Source organism: Anastrepha obliqua, chromosome 3 (assembly GCF_027943255.1).
Source record: "Anastrepha obliqua isolate idAnaObli1 chromosome 3, idAnaObli1_1.0, whole genome shotgun sequence".
Classification (NCBI taxonomy): domain Eukaryota; kingdom Metazoa; phylum Arthropoda; class Insecta; order Diptera; family Tephritidae; genus Anastrepha; species Anastrepha obliqua.
Genome location: NC_072894.1, coordinates 14,981,613 through 15,002,531, shown reverse-complemented (window position 1 = coordinate 15,002,531; position 20,919 = coordinate 14,981,613).

Here is a 20,919-nt window from a genome sequence, read left to right as displayed (position 1 = left end):
TTACGGAAACAATTCTTTTTAAATGAAAAGGAGCGTATTTCATTTGTGGAACAACATCAAGACGCACACCACAAATAGGGGAAGAACTCGGCCAAACATCCAAAAAGGGTGTACGCGCCATATATGTATATATATATATATATATAAATGATAAAGAATTAATGATTATTAATACATGGTTAATGATTGATGGAAAATGCTTAGGGGTGCCGGTGGTCCAGAGCTCGAAAATTTAGTATTTTCAGAAATTTTAGAAATTTAGGCTTTTGATTTAACTTCTTTTACATACATATGAAAATGAGAAAATAATTTTTTTTTTAATTTTAATAATTTAAAAAATGACGCTGAAGTTGACCTTCCCGAAAAATTGGACCTTGACGGTATTTTCCATTTTTGCTCTTCTATTTATCTGAAACACAAAAACCAAAAAAAAATTATTGATCAGTATGACTGTAGCTATGTATGTCCCGCTACTAGGAAAAAAGTGCGTGTAGCGTAGTACACATAACGGAAGTTAAGCTTTCAAGGCAGAGAAAGAAAGAGGGAGAGACCCGAGAGAGAATGAGAGAGAGAGAGAGAAAGAATATGTATCTAAATAAATTGACAACATTTGCAGAGAATACAAATATACAAAATTTACAAAAAACGGAGAAGTGTCGACCGGTGTAGGTAAACGCCGGACACAAACCGAGGCAACAATGCACACTACTGAGCAGTACTCTCTTCAATGGGTCTGCAGGAGATGTGAAAACACCAGTGCATGCTCGTACAGCTCTTACTGAAGAAAATATTGCTGTTGTTCGCGATAGTGTGGTTGAAGAGCCGTCCACCTCAACTCGTCGTCGTGCCCAACAATTGCACCTCTCACGCTCGTCGTTGATGAACATTAGCGTAAGGACTTGCATTTACACGCTTACAAGGTGCAATTGACTCAAGAACTAAAGCCTCTTGACCATTTCAAGCGTTGTCAATGGCCAGAATGGTGGCAGGAAATGGCAACAGTGATTGACCAATTTTCGAAGAAAATCATCTTGAGTGATGAGGCACATTTTCACCTCAGTCGATTCGTCAATAAGCAGAATTCCGCTTTTGGGCGAATGAAAATCTAAGAGTGATTGCCGAAAAAGCAATGCACCCACAAAGAGTGATTGTTTGGTGCGGTTTATGGGCCGGCGGAATCATTCGGCCGTATTTATTCTAAAATGAGTCCGGTCAGGCAGTTACTGTGAATAGTGTTCGCTGTCGTGAGATGATAACGAACTTTTTATGGCCCGAATTGGAAGATATGGATGTGGACGATATGTGGTTTCAACAGGACGGTGTCGCTTGTCACACAGCTAACGAAACAATGGCTCTTTTTCGCGAAAAATTTGATGACCGAATAATTTCACGGCGCGGCGATGTCAATTGGCCGCCAAGATCATGTGATTTGACACCGTTGGACTTCTTTCTTTGGAGTTATTTGAAAGAAAAGGTGTACGTCGATAAGCCAGCAATAATTCAAGAGCTAAAGGATGAGATATTTCGGCACATTAACGGGATATAACCTCAATTATGACTCAGCGTCTTTGAAAATTTGGACCATCGGATGGAGGTGTGATGGAAGAGGCCGCGGCGGTTATATGGCCGATATTTTGTTCTACGCGTAATTGAGCTCTACCAGTATTATCATAATAAAGAAAAATGACAATAATTTCTTAAAATAATTGTATTTTATTCAAAATCGACACCGGCCCTTGAAACTTAACCACGCTTTAGATAAGGAACTATTTGCATTTGGTGGTCTTTGGAGGTGTGCCGCCGAGGTCGCGGCGGCCATTCGGCCGATATTTTGTTTCATACGTAATTGAGCCGTACCAATATTATCATAATAAAGAGAAATTACAATAATTTCCTAAAAAATTGTATTTATTCAAAATCAACACCGGCTCTTGAAACTTAACCACCCTTTATTTAACGCATATGACTTCTTAAAAATCTGTGGATAATTTGTTTGTTTATTATATATAAATTTGAACCTTTTGAATATTGGTGTCTCAGTTTCTTTAAGGTTCCCTGTACATATATATGTACATACATATGCACGTTTGTATGGTATAACTTCATCGGCGCACACAAACACATACATACAAGTTATTCATTGCATTCTAGCTGAATGAAGTCTAATCTGAGCCAAGGTTTGTGCGAAAAATTGTAAAGCCACAAATTACCGGAAAATTTTACAATAGCGTACAATTTGCACTTTGTCAGTGAAAATAGTGCAGTTTATACTGGCTGCATCTACATGGCAACTAGTTTCGTAAATTGTACCATTAATCAGCGCCAATTAAAATACATATATACATACATATGTATGTGCATACACCAACAATACGAATTCGCTACAAAAGCCGCCAAATTCATCTCATTCACATAGACCACAAACAAATTCAAGCATATTTATCTATCTAATACACATACGAGTACATGCATGTAGATATGTGTGTATATATTTATATTGTGTACTCAAAACCTATGGATATTGCCAATTAGCGAACTCTCGATTTTAATGCTCATCGTGTAAGTGCGAGTATGTGCGAACACGATCCTTTGATGCGACCAATAATCGTATGACATCACAAAATGGCTACGTTGCACTTTGCACTCGACACTGTAGCCAACTTGTATCATATGTAGGTGAAATATGTGTGAGTGTGTGTTTGTGTGTTGTCAGCATTAGTGTTCATTCCCATTATAAGTACTCTCATTTCAGTCGCATTCAATGCGCATTGAAATGTGAGACAATAAATTATGTCGTAATATAAACAGACCAACGAATGCGAACCAGTCATTTGAGGTTTGACGACGCGGGTTGGGTGTACGATTTCAAAACAAAGCAATTTGCAAACAATTAAAAACGTTTAGAATGCCTACTGAAAGAAATATAGTCTATGTATGTATGTACATATGTATGAAAATCTATTTTGAATTAAAGTACTTATGTGCATATGTTTGTGTGTGTGTATGCGAAAAATCACAATGCAAACAAAATTTGCATACACATTTGTAGGTTTGCTCTGTGTGGTCCACAAATGTGTTTATGTACATAAATGCCGGTGGTCCGGAGAAATTGTACGCCTCCTCCTTATACCTCTCATTCATGGGCCGCTTCGGGCACTGGTAATCGATTGATCGTCAACGCAAAGGGATTTTCAATGAAGCTACATACATAGCATATACTTTATGCTATGTCTGTTCCTATTTTTTATGCGACGTCGAGTGGTTGTTTACTGCTATTTGACAATAGAGAAAACCAGTGTAAAATGAGTGGGGAATAGTAATAAGAATGATAATTCTAATTTGTGTGTAAATAAAAACAAGCAAAGCCTATAATAAAATATTATATGAAGAAGAAAAAATCCACAGAAGTGGGGTAGCCATTAGAGTGATGACTCTAAGTTGCTATTCCTAGAAATTCAATGTAGAAACAAAAAAAAAAAAATATAATGAACGAATGACATTAATTAACGAGAAAAAAATTCAAAACAAACAAATTAAAGATGATATAAAAACAAAACCATAGTCTAGCAATAATTGGCTAAAAATGATGAACAATTTGAATAAATACATACAGCTATGGACAGAGAAATAGTGGAGTTATAGTGTCCTCAATAACAATTGTTATTTCTTAGAAGATTAACTGATGGTTGGTTAGTTGGTTGGTTAGAGTGGTGTTTCATCTAGAATCCAACTAGCGCTTCCACACCATTTTATTGCCACATCCTCGTTACCAACTTATTTACCCGTTATTTATGGCAAGACTATATCTAGTCTGTGTGGTTCAGGAACCTTATCAGATTGTTGACATCTAAGCCAGACCCTCGAACAGCGGTTTGCTCAGGGTTAACATTCTGTCCTTCCATAGGACAGGGCATTCACAGAGGAAATGGAAGATTGTTTCCTTTTTGCCGGTTGTTTACAACTGTGACAGTATGTGTTGTGAGGGATGCCCATTTTGGCTGCTTGGGCCGGTATTGTTTATTATGAACTTCTGGAACCAAACCAAACGATAACTGCTGATTATTATTCCCATCAGCTATCAAACTTGAATGAGGCACTTAACAAAAATCGACAAAAATCCAGTTAATGCCGCATTCACCATACTCTCCGGATATTGCACCTTGTGATTATCACCTTTTCTGTGGACTTCAATTCCATATGAGTAACAAGAACTACTCCTCAAAAGAAGCTATAAAAAGGGATATCGAAGCGTATTTTGGCTCCAAGGACAGGCTATATTTGAGCAGGGAATTAAAAATTTGCTTAAACGTTGGGAAGACATTGTAAATAATGAAGGGGGAAAAAATATATATATATAAATATAAATACTATAAATTTCTTTTTTATTAATTTTAAAACCACCTTTAAAAAACGCACAAACTTATGGACTGACCTGATAATTTAATCTAATAATTTTCATTGAAATTTTCGCCAATTGCATTGAAATTCACTTGAAAGTGGATTACAGCACTTGATCGTTTCCTTTGCCTAATATTTATCACATTTTTGGATGCCACTAATGAGATATTTTCTTTTTTCACTTTTTAAAAGCCGTACAATTCTTTGTAGCTCATTTTAAAATTGCACTTTATTTGAAGTTCACTTTCGACAGTTTTTGTTGGCAGCCCATTTAGTTCTTAACGGAAGTTACAATCAAGCGAGCACTCAGCTCTTCTTATACCCACTCAGATGTGGTTCGATCCTGTCTCTTATCTCTTAACGAAATTAGTGTTCAGAATTCTGCCCTAGTTATCTGGCTACTGGGTCACAGTGGATTCGAAGGTAACTGCAAAGCTGATGAGCTCGCAAGAGCTGGAGCTGCGCAATCAAATGTTAGCAACTCACCCACAACCCACATCCCGCTCTCAACATGTAAAATGATCATTCATCGAGAATTTCACAGCATTGCTGATCGGAGGTGGCCAGTGGAAACTACTTGCGTTACGACCAGACAAATCTGGCCATCCTACAATCTGAAACAGACAAAAACCCTTTTAAGTCTTTCGAAACACGAGCTAAGGCATGTAATATCTCTTATCACCGGCCACTGCCTTTTGGGCACTCACGCACTCGGCTTGGGTTCCTCAAAACGACCTGTGCAGATACTGCGAGGACGAAGATGAGGAAGTATCGAGCAGGCATTTGCTGTGCAGTTGTCCAGGTCTAGCCAGAAGCCGACTCGCTCTTCTAGGCTCTCCAACAATTGACAATCTTTCAGTACTCTCGGACCTGAAAATCGAATCTCTCATCAAAACGAATTAATATCGAAACGAATTAAAATCTTTAAAAAACATCTATAATAAAAATGTCGGTTAGGCGGGGAAATCATATAATATTGTATAATGAGCTCTAGGGCAACACAACGGACCCAACTTGCGGGGTCACCCTTAAACCAACCAACCAACCAAATTAAAAATTAAATAAAAATAAAAACTGAATTAAATTAAAAATAAATTAATTTAAAATTGAAATTAATTTAAAAATTAGATAAAATTAAACATCAAATTAAATTAAAAAATTAATTAAATTAAAAATAAATTAAGTAAAATTAGGAATTGAATTAAATTAAAACAAATTAAATTAAATTAAAAGTAATTGAAATTAAATTAAGAACTTAATTAAATTAAAAATAAATAAAATAAAATAATTTAAATTAAATTAAGAATTGAATTAAAATAAAAATTGTATTAAATTAAAAATAATTTAAATTAAAAATAATTTAAATTAAATTAAGAACTGAATTAAATTAAGAATAAATTAAATTAAAAATTAAATTAAATTAAAAAATGAATTAAACTAAAAATAAATTAAATTAAATTAATTATTGAATTAAAATTAAAAATAAATTAAATTAAAAATTAAATTAAATTAAAAATTGAAGTAAATTAAAAATAAATTATATTAAAAATTAAATTAAATTAAGATAAAAATTTATTATAATTAAATTAAAAATTAAATTAAATTAGAAAGTGAATTTAATCTAAAAAGAAATTAAATTAAAAATTTAATTAAATTAAAAATAATTTAATTTAAAAATAAATAAAATTAAAGTAAAATTGAATTAAATTAAAAGTAACGGGGACGAGGATAGACTTCTAGATAGCAGTGATGACGCGAACGACACAGTCATTGAATGTGCGTCTAAAAGTGCTGCGGATTAATCTGCACCACTCTAAGGCTGCCTCGGCAGCCCTCATTCTTCGTCTCTCTGACCTCAGAGAAGACATCATTCTCATCCAAGAACCTTGGATATCAAACAACAAGATATGCGGCCTGAAAGATAGGCACTACGCCTTGTTTCAAGGTGAGGCTAACGTTAGATCGCGCTCTTGTATTCTCATTCGAAAACATATTAATGCTTTTCTTCTTCCCTTTAGCAACGCTGACACCACTGCCATAGAGGTTGAAGCTGTCCACGGCCCGATCTGGATTGTGTCGGCTTACATGCCTTACGACGCAGCGGAGGCGCCTCCTCCTGAAGCAGTGAGAAGGCTCGTCAATACGGCGCATATGAAGCAGAAACGCATCATCATTGGAGCAGACGCTAATGCCCATCATATTGTTTGGGGTAGTACAAACAACAACACACGAGGTGAGCAACTCTTTGACTACATTCTACCGAATAAGCTTGATATATGTAATAGAGGTGATGTCCCCACGTTTCTTAACTCGTCTAGAAGAGAGGTACTCGATATTACTCTTGCTAGCGAATCATGTACACAACTGGTGCAGGACTGGAGCGTTGATAAACAGCACTCTTTTTCCGACCACCAATATATAACATTCACTTTAAAAGCCGAAACGGCAAAACCCATGAAGTACCTTAATAAAAAACGTATGAATTGGATCAAATATAAAGAACATCTTGCCAATGGACTTCCTGATATCAGGCAGTTTGAAATGGCAAATAAAAACGATATCGAAAACGCTGTCAACATGATAACGAAGACGTGTCAAAGCGCAGCACGACAATCTTGCCCCCTGACGAAAACAGGAGGTAAGCATAAACCTTTTTGGTGGACTCCAGAAATCTCAGAACTTCGCAATCGAACTCGGAAACTCTTTAACCAATCTAAAATAACAGACGAATGGGAAGAATATCGACAATGTCTCAAAGACTTTAAGAAAGCTGTCAGAAGTGCAAAACGCACATCCTGGCGATCATACACTCAAGAATTAAAGAACACTTCAGACGTAAGCAGGCTACGCAAGATTCTTGCATCAAACCCAGTCTCTCCCAGTTTTATCATGACTCAAGATGGAACTTGGACTACTTCAACTGACCACATTCTTAGAATACTTCTAGAATCTCACTTTCCAGGCTGTGTTGCCAACTTACCTGCACTTCCCAGTACTCTTCAGAGTAATTATGGGAATAGATCAGATCTAATCAGCTCTAATAGCATCTCTACAGCAATACTAAGCTTTAAAAAATTTAAATCACCAGGTCCTGACAACATCATTCCAGCAGAACTTCAAGAAGGACTGGAAATTCTACTGCCTTGGTAAACAAGGGTCTTTAACAAGTGTTTAAATCTCTCTTACCTTCCGACAATTTGGAAGAAATCGAAAGTAGTATTCATTCCGAAAACGGGGAAGCCTTCACACTGCAAACCAAACGACTTCAGGCCCATTAGCCTAACCTCTTTTTGCTTAAAGGCTTTTGAAAAAGTCTTAGATGAGCAAATCAAAACCCAACTTGATACTAAGTTGATCTCTGAGGCACAACATGCCTACACTAAAGGGAAATCGACTGAAACGGCACTTCATTCATTGGTGCAAACAGTGGAAACTTCCCTTCACAATAAGGAGTACTCTCTTGTCGCATTTATGGACATAGAAGGTGCTTTTAATAATATTGAACCCAACGCTATTTTGTCTGAAATTGCCAAATTGGGTATTAATTACTCCATGCGAAAGATGATCGAACAAATGCTCCAAAATAGAATAATCACTTCAGAGCTTGGGTTAAGCCGCATGAGAATGTACGCCGTCAAAGGCACTCCTCAAGGCGGAGTACTTTCACCCCTTCTCCGGAATCTCGCTGTAAACAGTTTGCTTCGAAATCTCGAAAAAGCAGGCTGCAAGGTTGTAGCCTATGCAGATGATATTGCACTCTGCGTGTCAGGCAAACACCTGAATACCCTCACTGAGCTCATACAACGCTCAATCAATATTCTGTCAAAATGGTGCACCGAATGCGGACTAAATGCGAATCCAGCAAAGAGAGATCTTGTTCTCTTCAATAGGAAACAACAATCTCCTCCACTGCAAGCAATAACTTTAAAAGGGGAATCATTACTCCTCTGTTTTAAAATTAGATTCTTTTTCAAAATTTTTTTAAATTCAATACAAATAAGTAATTTTTTTTTTAATATTATATATCCAGGCATTAACATGGATTTTCGGAATGAAAAAAAAAAAAAAACAATCAGTACTATTGTTGGTAAATCAATACGTTGGCAACCTTAAATACAACTGAAATGTAACTCACATTTTCATAAATTCCACTTTGAATTACAGCTGAAATATAATGCCCTTGAAAACGGTTGTATTCCTGTTTGATAATGAATCTCAAAAAAATTGCCATTGTTTGGTGCATCAACAAGATTACTTTCCCCTCTAAAGCTCAATTCTCTTTCGCCAAGAAAAAGAAGCAAGCTTAAAAATCGGTGTAAAATTTCCTGCCATTTTTCGCTGCGCCGTTGATTTGTACCCAGAGATGATATATTTATCTAACTAAGTGACTAATCTCATTCGTCACTCTGCATATGTATGTATGTATTAACGTCTATATATTTATGTGATGGTAGATGGAATACTCATATTATTAGAAGTTCCCAAATTTAATGCTTTTGCTAGAAATTCTTGTTTCTGAAGAACTCAGCATGCATGCTTTTTTTTAACAAAGAAATATATTTTGAAGACAAAGCGATTTTTACTAAAATCTGACTTGTCTAAAATTAACGCAGTAAAGAAGATGCAAACAAAAAACTTATATAGCAGATATATTAACAAAACAAAAAAAAAAAAAAATGTAGGAAGCAAAGAAAACTGACAGCAGTCACGCAAAGAAATATAGGGCGCTCCAATAAGGGCAGGTCGATATGGAATGCAACAATGCACTGTGTGAATATTTGTTTAAAATATTAACAAAATTCTGTTTTGTTATGGAATATAAAAGCGGACCAGATAGACGCGGTCAAATCAACATGACAGCCACATCGAGCAACAACGATTCATCCCTATTGGAAACCCCTTTATACACAAACTTATGCACACAAACATATGTATGGGTACTTGCGTATGTATGTACATACTAGCACACACACAATACATACACAAGCCAAGTGAAATTAATACTTATACGTTAAGGGCAAGTTGTCGCATAGTTTGGTTTGAAATACCGTTGAAATGTATGGTAATTGACAGGCGAATGTGTTCGCGTTGATTAGAAAATAACAGAACATAATTTATAGTAAAAATAGAAAACAGACACAAAACTGTACAAACACACTTCGTAGCATTAACCAGCGCCTAGGCTACACGTGTCCGACCGTTGGAGGCTGCGCGGCGGAAATGAAAAAAAAAAACAAGATTCAAATGAAAGTATAAAGGATTAATTTTATGAATTTAAGGCAACAACTAACTGTCAACTGGGGTTGTAAATCAAAAGCATGCGTTGTAAATCAATGGTGCCGAAGCGTTAAGCCGTAAATTATGACATCTTTGGGGGGCGACAACTGGTTGGGCAGATTTGTTTTTGTTTTCAACCTTGAACTATTCAATTTAATTCACTTTACAAATGAAAATATAAGTAAAGTTTGCACGTGCGCTTCTTTTTTTGCTTTGCCGTTTGCCAAATATTGCTGTGTTTCTTCTCCACCTCTCATTTTATATGTATCTTATTTTCTTCCACCAAGAGATTTGGTGCCTCCTAAAACACTCAGGCGAAAAAGCCCATTGGTATATAGAGCTCTGGAAAAAGGGTACATAGTCAAGGAGGGAAAGAGAAAAGTATCCGAGAGAGAGATAGGAAGAATAGAGACAGAGATAAAGGTAGTTAGTTCTGTGAGAATTTTCCAGATTCTTTGACAAATCTGTAAATATCCTCCAGTTTTAGAGACCGAATATTAATCATTCTCACGACATCGGAACCAAAAACTCGCAGCCTTGCTCAAGCAAAGGCAGGACACTCACAGAAAAAGTGCTCATTGCTATCCGCCTCCTCCAAGCAACCAACAGGCACATTGGGTCAGTTGGCCAATTCATGATTTCTGCAGAACTGATTCCGATTATTGCCTCTGGCCCTTGTGGGGGCACCACTGATCCACAGAAGAGTGCACCGTTACAGAGGAATGCTCTGTTCTGCCGCGCTTTTGCGTTTCCATTACAGGTGTGGAAGTTGACGGAGCTTGAGTACTTACCTTAGCTAATGCTTTGGCTTTCTTCGCCTTTTATTTTCTTCGCTTGATCTGTCTTGCGGATAGACCAGCACCTGCGCTCGAATTTCCAACAACTTAAGCCTTTTTACCGGTACTTACCTGATTCGCAATAGGTTTGACCGTTGTCAAAGACTTACTCGGTACCAGAGACCCATCTACTGAGGGATTGTCCGCCTTCTCTACATCCTTCACAACTTGTTCAGTCGCTTCCGATCGTTTCGATGACGGTGTATCGCTCATACTCACTCGGCATAGCCAAGGTGCCATGTTTCACCACTAGGTAGTGCGCTTCTTCCGGAACCTTGGGTGTCAGTTCCGGTCATAAGGGGGTGTGGGGTTCGGGCCTGCACATCCGATGCCCGAGCCGTCCTTAGCTCGGCGGGAGGATTTCCCGAAAGTGGGTTACCTCGTGCAGAGAGATCCTTGCAAACTACTTTTTGCTCTCGGAATGTTTGCATCTGTGTTTCAAGCGGAGGTGTGTGTTGTTCAACAAGCAATGAACTTTGTTACTGAAGCGGCAGCAAAACTGAGCTCATGGCCTGAAACAGCCATTCAAACACTTCAAGTATAGTTGAGTACTGTAAATTCAAGCTGAGTTATGCGGGTAGACATAATATTCTGATGGTAACATGTGCCCCGGGACATGTGGGTATCACAGGTAACGAGACCTTTAAGTCTTTAGCTAGGATGGGCTCTGAGGCCAATGTCTTTGAACCGGATCCTGTTCTGTCACTCACTTCGGTAGCCGTCAAAGTCATGGATAGCAAACGGCTTACTTCAACGCACAAGCGAGCTTGGCAGGCTGAGAGAGGCTGCAGATGGACAAATCTGATCGTTCTGTTATTAAGCAGAAGGGACTTTAAGCAGCTGGTTGGACTGATGATGGGTCACTCAGATAGTGCATTTTTCCCAGCATATGGAGAGAAGGATTAGACGGCGGACCACTTTCTCGGACCAGACCATTTCGCTCGAATCAGGCTTAAGGCTTTTGCCGCTGTTGTTTTAAGAAGTGACCTTCTTGGCTCCTTGGCACCTCAAGATCTACTCAGATTTCTTCAGAGGTCGAGTAGATTTAAAAAGGAATGCCGAGAGCAGTTTTGCTTTTATTTTGTTTTGTTTTTTCAAGATTCTTCTATCGTACACGGTTCTGTGCTGTGGCTTTCGCACAGTCCCATGAGATGTCGGCATCTGCTAGTTCGCGCAGCATCGACCTGCTCCAAGTATTTTTTGGTCGACCGCGACCTCTGCTCCCTTGCGGGTTTCAGTCCAATGCCATTCTCGTGATACTATCTGGTGATTTTCTCAATGTGTGACCTATCCATCGCCACTTTCTGCGTTTGATTTGCCTAAGAATGGACTCCTCGTTCGTTAATCTCCACAGTGCGTCGTTACTGATGGTGTTTGACCAGAGTACTCGGCAGATGATGCGGAGGCATTTAATGCTGAAGAATTGTAGCTTCTGTGTGATGGTGTTAGAGAGCAGCCAGGTTTCGCTTTCGTACAACAATACGGACTTCACGCATGAGCCGAATATGCGTAGTTTAGTGCGCCTGGAGATTTGCGAACTCCCTCATACCCGAGTGCAGTACAATGGACTTTATATTGGCTGAGTGCTGTACACTCTAGTTGTTCCGACAAAGAAAGGACCTCTATGGTCCACTTAGTATTTTTTATAACTTTTTGAATTCACGGTTTGAAAATGCATTCCCACACATATTTCATGCATTTGTACATATGCAAATACATATTCGTATATGCGTTTATATATAGTCGCATAATTTATGTTAAGTAGGTGTTTAATAATTTTCTGTTTTATTAAAAAAAATTTCAACACTCGTCACTTGTCAACGTACTCTGGCTACCCAATCTTAAAAGCGCAAAGTATTAAAAATATTTATGAAAAACTGTCATGTCAAAATGAAAAATGCTTTATTTACTTTGGTATGCCGTTATGTGGACAAATATTCATACGCAGGTACATATGTAGGTATGAATGTATCTACTATATTAGTGCATGCTAGCCCACATATCAGCTTAACGAAATACTGGTGCGAGTACAAACTTGAGTAGGTGCAGGAATGCTTAGTTGTTTAATTGCTTTGTGTGTATGTATGGATGTGTGTACCGAAGGAAAATATTTGTGTACGGATTGTCGCATAAAGTGTCGCGGTAGCAGCTAACAGGAAAACACAAGCAGAGGTAATAAACAATTGGAATGAAGAGTAAAAAAGCAAAGCAACGATGAATTCATTCTCGAGCCAAAAACAAATTTCAAAGGAGAGAAGTGAATAGAACTCGACTGTACGCATTTGGCTAGGCTTTCATCATGGGAAGTTTGTACATTTGTAGATACATTTATGTATATTCATCTATGTACGTATGTTTGTGTTCGGCAAGTAGTGAAAAATGAGTATAAACGCCGGCCTTCAAAAGTCGCTTATCAGTAGCCAACAGCAAATTTGGCCAATTGTTGATATAGGAGAGGAGAAGGTATTGGCGGTCAGATAGCAGGTTTTTAAATTTTATACAATAAAGAAAGAAAAAATTGATAACTGCGTATTTTTATTTCGGGACTAGCGCGTTTGCATGTTTGAATCGAATACAAAGATATTCGAGACAAAAGCAGACTAAGAACCGAGGGCGAAGCGCAGGCAGGCTAAGCTTCTAAATAAATTTCAACGCCTTGCCACATTTCGTTAGCACCACAGGAGCGAAGCGAATAAGGCCTATCATTGGTGCTCAGGCATTTTTAAATACATATACAGGGTGGGCCATGTAAAATTTGCTTTTTGAATCGACTATACAAAAAAAACGAATCAATATTTTTTCAAACTTTTATTTTTTTATTTTGAAGATTGAACATTGTCATTTATGAATGAAAAATAATATCGTTCAAATGACTGCCACGACTGGCTTTACAGTAGGCCATTCGATCAACCCAATTTTGAAGCACATTTTCGATTGTTTGGGCTCCAATTTCATGAACGGTAACTTCGATTTCGTGTTTTGTAGCATCAATCGTCTCTGGATGGTTCGCATAGCGTTTGTCCTCCCCACAAAAAATAGTCCAACGGGCTTAAATCACAGCTCCAAGGCGGCCAATTGATGTCGGAATTCAAAAACGGTAGCCAAAAGTTCGAGTGTAACTTTGGCAGTGTGACAAGTTGCACCATCCTGTTGAAACCAAATGTCGTCCATTTCATCCTCTTCAATTTTTGGAAACAAAAACTCGTTGAGCATGTCACGGCAACGCTCGCCATTTACTGTAATTGCGGCTCTTCGCTCATTTTGGAAAAAAAATGGCTCGATGATACCGACAGACCAAAAACCGCACCAAACAGTGACTCGTTGTGGATGCATTTGCTTCTCTACAGTAACGTGTGGATTTTCTGAGCCCCAAATCCGACAATTTTGCTTATTGACGTAGCCACCGATGTGAGAATCAGAAAAGAAGAAGACTCACCACTTTGGAAATAGGTTTTCAATATTTCCCAATTTTGTTCAAGCGTATAGCGTCCCATTTCGTAAATTTCAAACCTTTAAGTAAATTTTGAACACATTTGACATGTCATTTGTGTTACCATTCTCAAAAAACTAGGTGGTTCCAAAAGCAAACGCTATATGGCCCACCCTGTATATACCTATGAAATGAGACTTTTGTTTCAATTTCAAACATTTATTAACAAAAAATGGTTACAAATTTAATATTCACATTTATAGCCATCGCTAGCGACACATGTTTCCCATCTCTCAGGCAATTTGTGAATGCCGCGCCAAAAAAATTGGCCGTCTTTGACCGCAAACCAATCATCGAGCCATTTTTTGTCTTCTTCGTGAGAATTGAAGCGCTGCTCGGAAAGTGTGTGGCCCATCAATGCAAACAAATGATAATCGGAAGGCGCCAAGTCTGGTGAGTGAGCTGCATGCACCAGTGGTTCCCAATCGTATGTCTCCACCAATTCCCGGGTCGCTCTTGTTCGATGTGGCGGTGCATTGTCATCAAGAAAAATTACTTTGTGACGGCGATCGGCATACTCTGGGCGTTTTCGGTGTATTCAAATCGGCCAATCGTCGTTAGTAGCGTGCACCGTCAACTGTTTCACCTGGTTTTAAGAGCTCGTACCAAACCATACCACGCTGATCCCAGAAAACACATAGCAATGCGTTGCGGCTGAAGCGATTTGGTTTGGCCGTTGTTTTTGGCCTGTGGCCGGGCGGACCACATATACATACATATAAAGACATCTACTCTGCATATCGCAAATAAGAAATTAATCTTAAGTCAAAATTAAGCTTAAGGGAGATTGCAGAGGATTGAGGACTAACACAATCCTACTTCTTCTTCTTCGTCTTCTTGTTTGTTGGCGCGATGACCGCTTAAGCAATTTTGGCCGAGGACGCTAGTCGTTTCTTTCTCGTGCTAACCGACGCCAGTTGGACACTCCAAGTGAAGCCAACTCCTTCTCCAGCTGATATTTTTTCAAACGCAGAGGAGGCCTTTCTCTTCCTCTTAGGAAGGGCATGATGGGAGCCTTATAGAGCGTTAGATTTGTTCGTCGAGAGTGCACTTTACTACTCAGTTGCCTACTTAGTCCAGAGTATCACTTGTTGTATCCAGAATATTATCTTTTGGATTACAAGGCTGACCCCGTTATTGGTATTAATGCTGCTTCGTAGATAAACGAAGTTTTTTACAACCTCGAAATCATAACTGTCAACAGTGACGTGGGTGCCGATATGGGAGTGCGCTGACAGTTTGTTTGATGACAGGAAGTACTTCGTTTTGTCCTCTTTCACCACCAGAGGTGGTGTGGATAACGAGGAAATTTAGATACGCTTGAGTAACGAATACAGTGGCCCTTGCCTTGGCAAAATATGAAAATTTTCCAAGCTGTTGTGTGATTCCTTTAAACTGTTAATAAAGGGTTTTCCAATAACAGGTGGTATTTTGAATAACCCGCTATTTCGGTAGATGTGACTTTTGAAGCTGTAATTTTTTGATATTTCACAAGTAGAAACTACGCCATTAATAATAATGGAACGATACACACTTAAACAACGCATTAAAATTATTAAAATTCACTATAAAAATGGTGAAAATTTGGCAGAGACGGTTCATCGTGAAGCACCTTGTCGGACCGCAAAACAGAAATTGGTGAAAAAATTCGAGCTGTTGGGACAAGTTAGTGATGTGAAGAATAAAACCCATGCTCGTCGCTCAAGAACAGCTCAAGAATTGCTGTTGTAGCCGAAAGTGTTAAAGAAAACCCAGGTTTGTCCATTCCTCGTCGTTCTTTGGAATTAGGCATTCCATAAACGTCATTACACCGTATTTTGCATAAAGATTTGGGTCTTAAGGCTTATAAAGTGCAGTTAACACAAGATCTCAAGCCGTCCGATCATCAACAACGTCGTGCCTTTGCTAGTTGGGTCGTTGAAATGCATGAAAATGATCCGGAACTACATCGAAAAGTCATCTATCTCGGTGGCTTCGTCAACAACTAAAATTGTCGGATCTGGGGCTCAGAAAATCCAGGAATTATTGTTGAAAAGCCTCTCTATCCTCAACGTGTGACTGCCCGACTAGAAATTTTGGTAAGGCGGTGTTTAGGCGCAAATAAGGCAGACCGTATTCCAAATTTGCGCCTCATAAGGCAGCCAAACTAGGCTCAAGTTCCGAAAGGTATCGCCACACATCTGCCTCATTAGGTGCAGGTTCGAAAAACCGAACTTCGGTAATACTTCGGATGCCCTTCTACAAATCAGTTAGGGATTCCAATTTAAGTGAGACACTGCTACAGATTTTCGTGATCACAACCAAATTTGGTATTGTTCTGGCATGCCAATCTTTGCCTTGCCTAACGTGGGCCTGGTAAGGTAATAGGGCCTGCCTAGTCGGGTGTGTGGTGCGGTTTATGGTACGGCGGAGTCATTGGACCTTACTTTTCCGATTTTTTATGGTCGGAATTAGATAGTATTTATCTTTTACGGGAATAACACCTCTTATTGGAAAATGGTAGATGCTTTCGGCAAGAATGAGGCAGCTCAGGTAATTCAGAGCGCTGGACCTTTTTTGGACTGCAATTAAACTACAAATGATGAAGCGTCTAGATAAGTAAAGAGACCCACTATTACCTGCACTTTCCGCAAAAAATACTCCTTAAGTTTTGAAGTAGTCACAGACTTTCACTGGAGATTAGAGTAATGAAGCGCATTTCGAATTTGGGCGTGTAATATTTTGTGAAGCACTGAAAATAGCAAAGTACCTATGAGGTCTGGTAATTAAGTTCCAAGCAGTTAGTTATAAATCGGGAACTGGCCACACTCTCTTCACTCTATTCCTCAAGATGCAGTTGAACTTCAGCGAAAGTGCATCATGACGGTGTGTAATGAGTGAAGAAAGCTGTAGTCATGGAGCTGAACGAGTTAACTTTGAAGGATAATCGGGATACGACTATTCGTGGTAGAGGAAGACAATTGTGAAGGTCGATAATAAAATATTGCTCGTAATCTAATTTGTTTGTGCTCTATTGATACATTTCTGGAAATAAGTTGCCGCACCTCGTAAAATGTGTTTGTGGAATTTACTGTAGAGCGCTGAGAAACAATTTTGAACAGTCAAAGGAAAGCGATTGAGAAACCAAAATTACGCCACACTATTGTTAGTAAAAATGTCATTATGATTAATTGATACTAATTTGTTTATGAGTTGTTGAAAAAAAAATTTAACATTCCGCTCTATCTGCTCTCGCAACTACAATACCTTTTTGAAAATCTAAGAATATGAGAATAATTTAAAAATTAGACAAACGGGGAAGCACATACATTTTTGTAAATTACGTTCAAGTGAAATATTTACGAGTAATATACTATATTACTATAATTTATCACCCTGTATTTAAAATATCTACGAGTAATGTACATACACAGGTCTGGGAATACAAATTTTAAATTTCAGATACACTAAATTAGTTAACTATACAATTTTATTAATTAATATAAATATGTACATGCATTAGGGAGGGCCAATTCGTATGAAATGATTTTTTTCGATATCGTTGCTAGTAAATTCGGATATTACACATTCTAAAAAAGTTATAATTCTAAGAAAGAAAAATTATATTGTATATTAGTACCTACATGGCTCTAAATTCAATTTCGAGTGCCCCAAATTTCAAAAGAAGCTATCTTTAATTAATTAGCTATATGGAATGCGAATGGACTTGCGCGCCACGTTCTGGAACTAAAATCATTTTTTTAAATACATCATTCGATATAATATTGATCTCTGAGACTCATGCCACTGACAAAACTTTTGTTAACATACCGAACTATAATATACATTACACAAATGAACCCGACAATGAAGCACAACGACAAGGTGGATATCACCTTCAACGGTCGTGCTTCGTCGGATCCGAAGATATGCGCGAGCTATTTTAGCCGGCAAGTTATTCTGCATTCTCCGGCCGACAGATCCAAACGTAGTGCTACCAGACGGCTGCACAAACTGACATACAACAGTGCGCCACTTGCTTTCTCCAGCGATGAGGTGTCAGGGGGCCATCAAACACATGAAACCATCCAAAGCCATTGGCCCTGACGGGCTAAACATGCTGATGCTGAAAAAGCTGGGTCCATTGGGAGTAGAATATCTCACCAAGGTCTTCAATTTGTCTACGGCCATTCTCATCATTCCTGATAAATGGAAATTAGGGAGAGTGGTCCCACTACTGAAGCCTGGGAAACCCGCACACCAATGGGAGTCTTATCGCCCGATAACTCTCCTTTCCCCAGTAGTGAAGACTCTTGAGGCCCTTCTCCTCCCACTTTTTACGAAACACTTGACCCCAGCCTCACACCAGCATGGTTTCCGAAGAGTGCATAACACCACCACGGCACTCACCGCCATTAACACCCAGGTAAACCGCGAAGTCAACCTAAATCGCCCCTGTAAGAGGACTGTCCTAGTAGCGTTGGATCTAAAAAAGGCTTTCGATACAGTCAGCCACGCCACGCTACTAGATGACATTTTACAGTTGACACTCCCGCCAGGGCTGAAGAGGTGGACCGCGAACTACTTGAGTGCTCGTCATTCGTCGGTGATATTTTGAGACCAAACATCTAAACAGAGAAAAATAAAGCAAGGGATACCGCAGGGTGGTATCCTTTCACCCTTGCTTTTCAATTTCTATATTTCGAAACTCCTCCAGCCACCAGAGGGAGTCTCCCTGGTCCCATACGCCGACGACTGCACGATAATGGCGTCGTGCAATGACATTGATGGCCTATGGGATGGTGTAAACGACTACCTCGTCAGCCTTTCTCGCTTCTTCACTGCGAGAAGCTTACAACTCTCCCCCACTAAATCCACGGCGACCCTTTTTACCACCTAGACTACGGAGATCAAGCTACAACTCAAAGTCGATGACACACAAATTCCGACGGTTAACAACCCCAAAATATTGGGAGTTACTTTTGACAGCTTGCTCTCCTTCTCAGCGCATACAACTGCAATTGCAACTAAAGTACAGAATCGCAACAAGGTTCTAGAGTCGCTTGCCGGCAGCACTTGGGGCAAAGACAAGGAAATATGGGTATCGACTTTTAAAGCAATAGGCCGACCGGTTCTAAACTATGCTGCGCCTGTCTGGTCGCCTGGAATCAGTAATTCGCAGTGGACGAAGCTTCAGACCTGCAAAAACACTGCATTAAGGACCGCGACAGGATGTCTTATGATGTCACCGATACAACACCTACACGATGAGGCCCTTATGCTGCCTGTTATGGGGCATAACAAACTACCCAGTAAGCAGTTTCTGCTAGGGTGTTTCCGCAGGCACATCAGGAGGCATTTCCTCAACTACGCGGACGAGATCCTAGACAAAACAGACTAACAGCTACTGGATCGGAGAGTGTACAGACAGGCCATAAACGACATTCATCGGGAGACTCTTACCACTTTCTTAAGCTCCCGACCCCCGAATGCCGTTATCGGAGTCCAACCACCACCTATTGCAGATGAAGAGTTCCAGCTTCCCCGTGAGACACGCGTAACACTGGCACAACTACGTTCTGGATGCTGTAGCAGGTTAAACTTCTACCTATTCAGAATTGACCCCGACATACTAAACACATGTCCAGCATGTGAAGGCACCCCGCACAACACTAACCACCTTTTCCCATGCCCCATCAAACCCACTCATGTAACACCCCTCCCCCTCTGGACCCAATCCGTCGAAAGAGCTAGTTTCCTGGGCCTACCGTTAGATGAGCTAGACGAAGACGATCGCTGATTACACTACACTGACAGGGCAAAGTAACTGCTACAACAGCAACAACAACAACGAAGCACACGGTGGGACAGCAATTATTATCAAAAGAAATATTAAATACATTGAACTGGATGTATACAGAGAAAAAAACATCCAAGCAACCACAATAGCCATAGAAGACACAAAAGGGCAAATAGCAATATCTGCAGGCTATTGCCCTCCCAAATTTAACAGCGCAAAATATCAATACCTGCATTATCTAAAATCGCTAGGGAATCGTTACTTAGCCGGAGGAGACTACAATGCTAAAAACATACTTTGGGGTCAAGGTTAACAAATAAAAAAGGGAGGCAATTAATTGAAGCTATTAGAAAAAATAATAGTAGGTTTATTAGCGAAAAAACAACCGGACTTAATTGACTTCTGCATCATTAAAAGTATATCGTATGAAAGTCTGACAATAAAATCATGTTTAGAGCTATCCTCAGACCATTCACCATAAATTATAATTATGTATGACCATACTTGGACCTTTTGAAATAAAACAATCTCTGGGCCTATATAGTTCTAAAACGAATTGGACTAATGATTGTCAAATATTAGAACAAAAACTCAAAATAAATATATCAAACTCAAGATAAAATTGACTCCGCTATTGTATATTTCAATGATTGCGTAATACAAGCAGTTGCTTCCTCTACACCAACACCGAAAATGACAAATAAAAAATATATCCCAACTTACATTAAAGAGAAAATCGGCGAAAAAAGAAAACTCCGCAAAACATGGCAAACCACCAGACATCCAGCAGATAACCAACCAAACTTAATAAGGCGACAAATGAGCTGAAAGTATTACTTATAAAACCCAAGGAGAGTAAACTTCGAAATTATATGGCAAACCTGGGAACAGCAGCGTCTGAAAGTGTAGACTACAACTTTTTTTTTATATCCCCTTTATTTATTACAGTCTGTTATATATTTATTACAGTCTGTATAATGATATGCTGTTTCCATGTTACTTTTTCGTTAATAGTTATTCCAAGATATTTTGCTGCTGGGCAGATTTTTATTTTGTTGTTTTTTAAAGTAGGATTATATTTTGATGTCTTTTTGTTTGTATATATAACTTGTATAGTTTTGTCTGTATTAACTTTTATA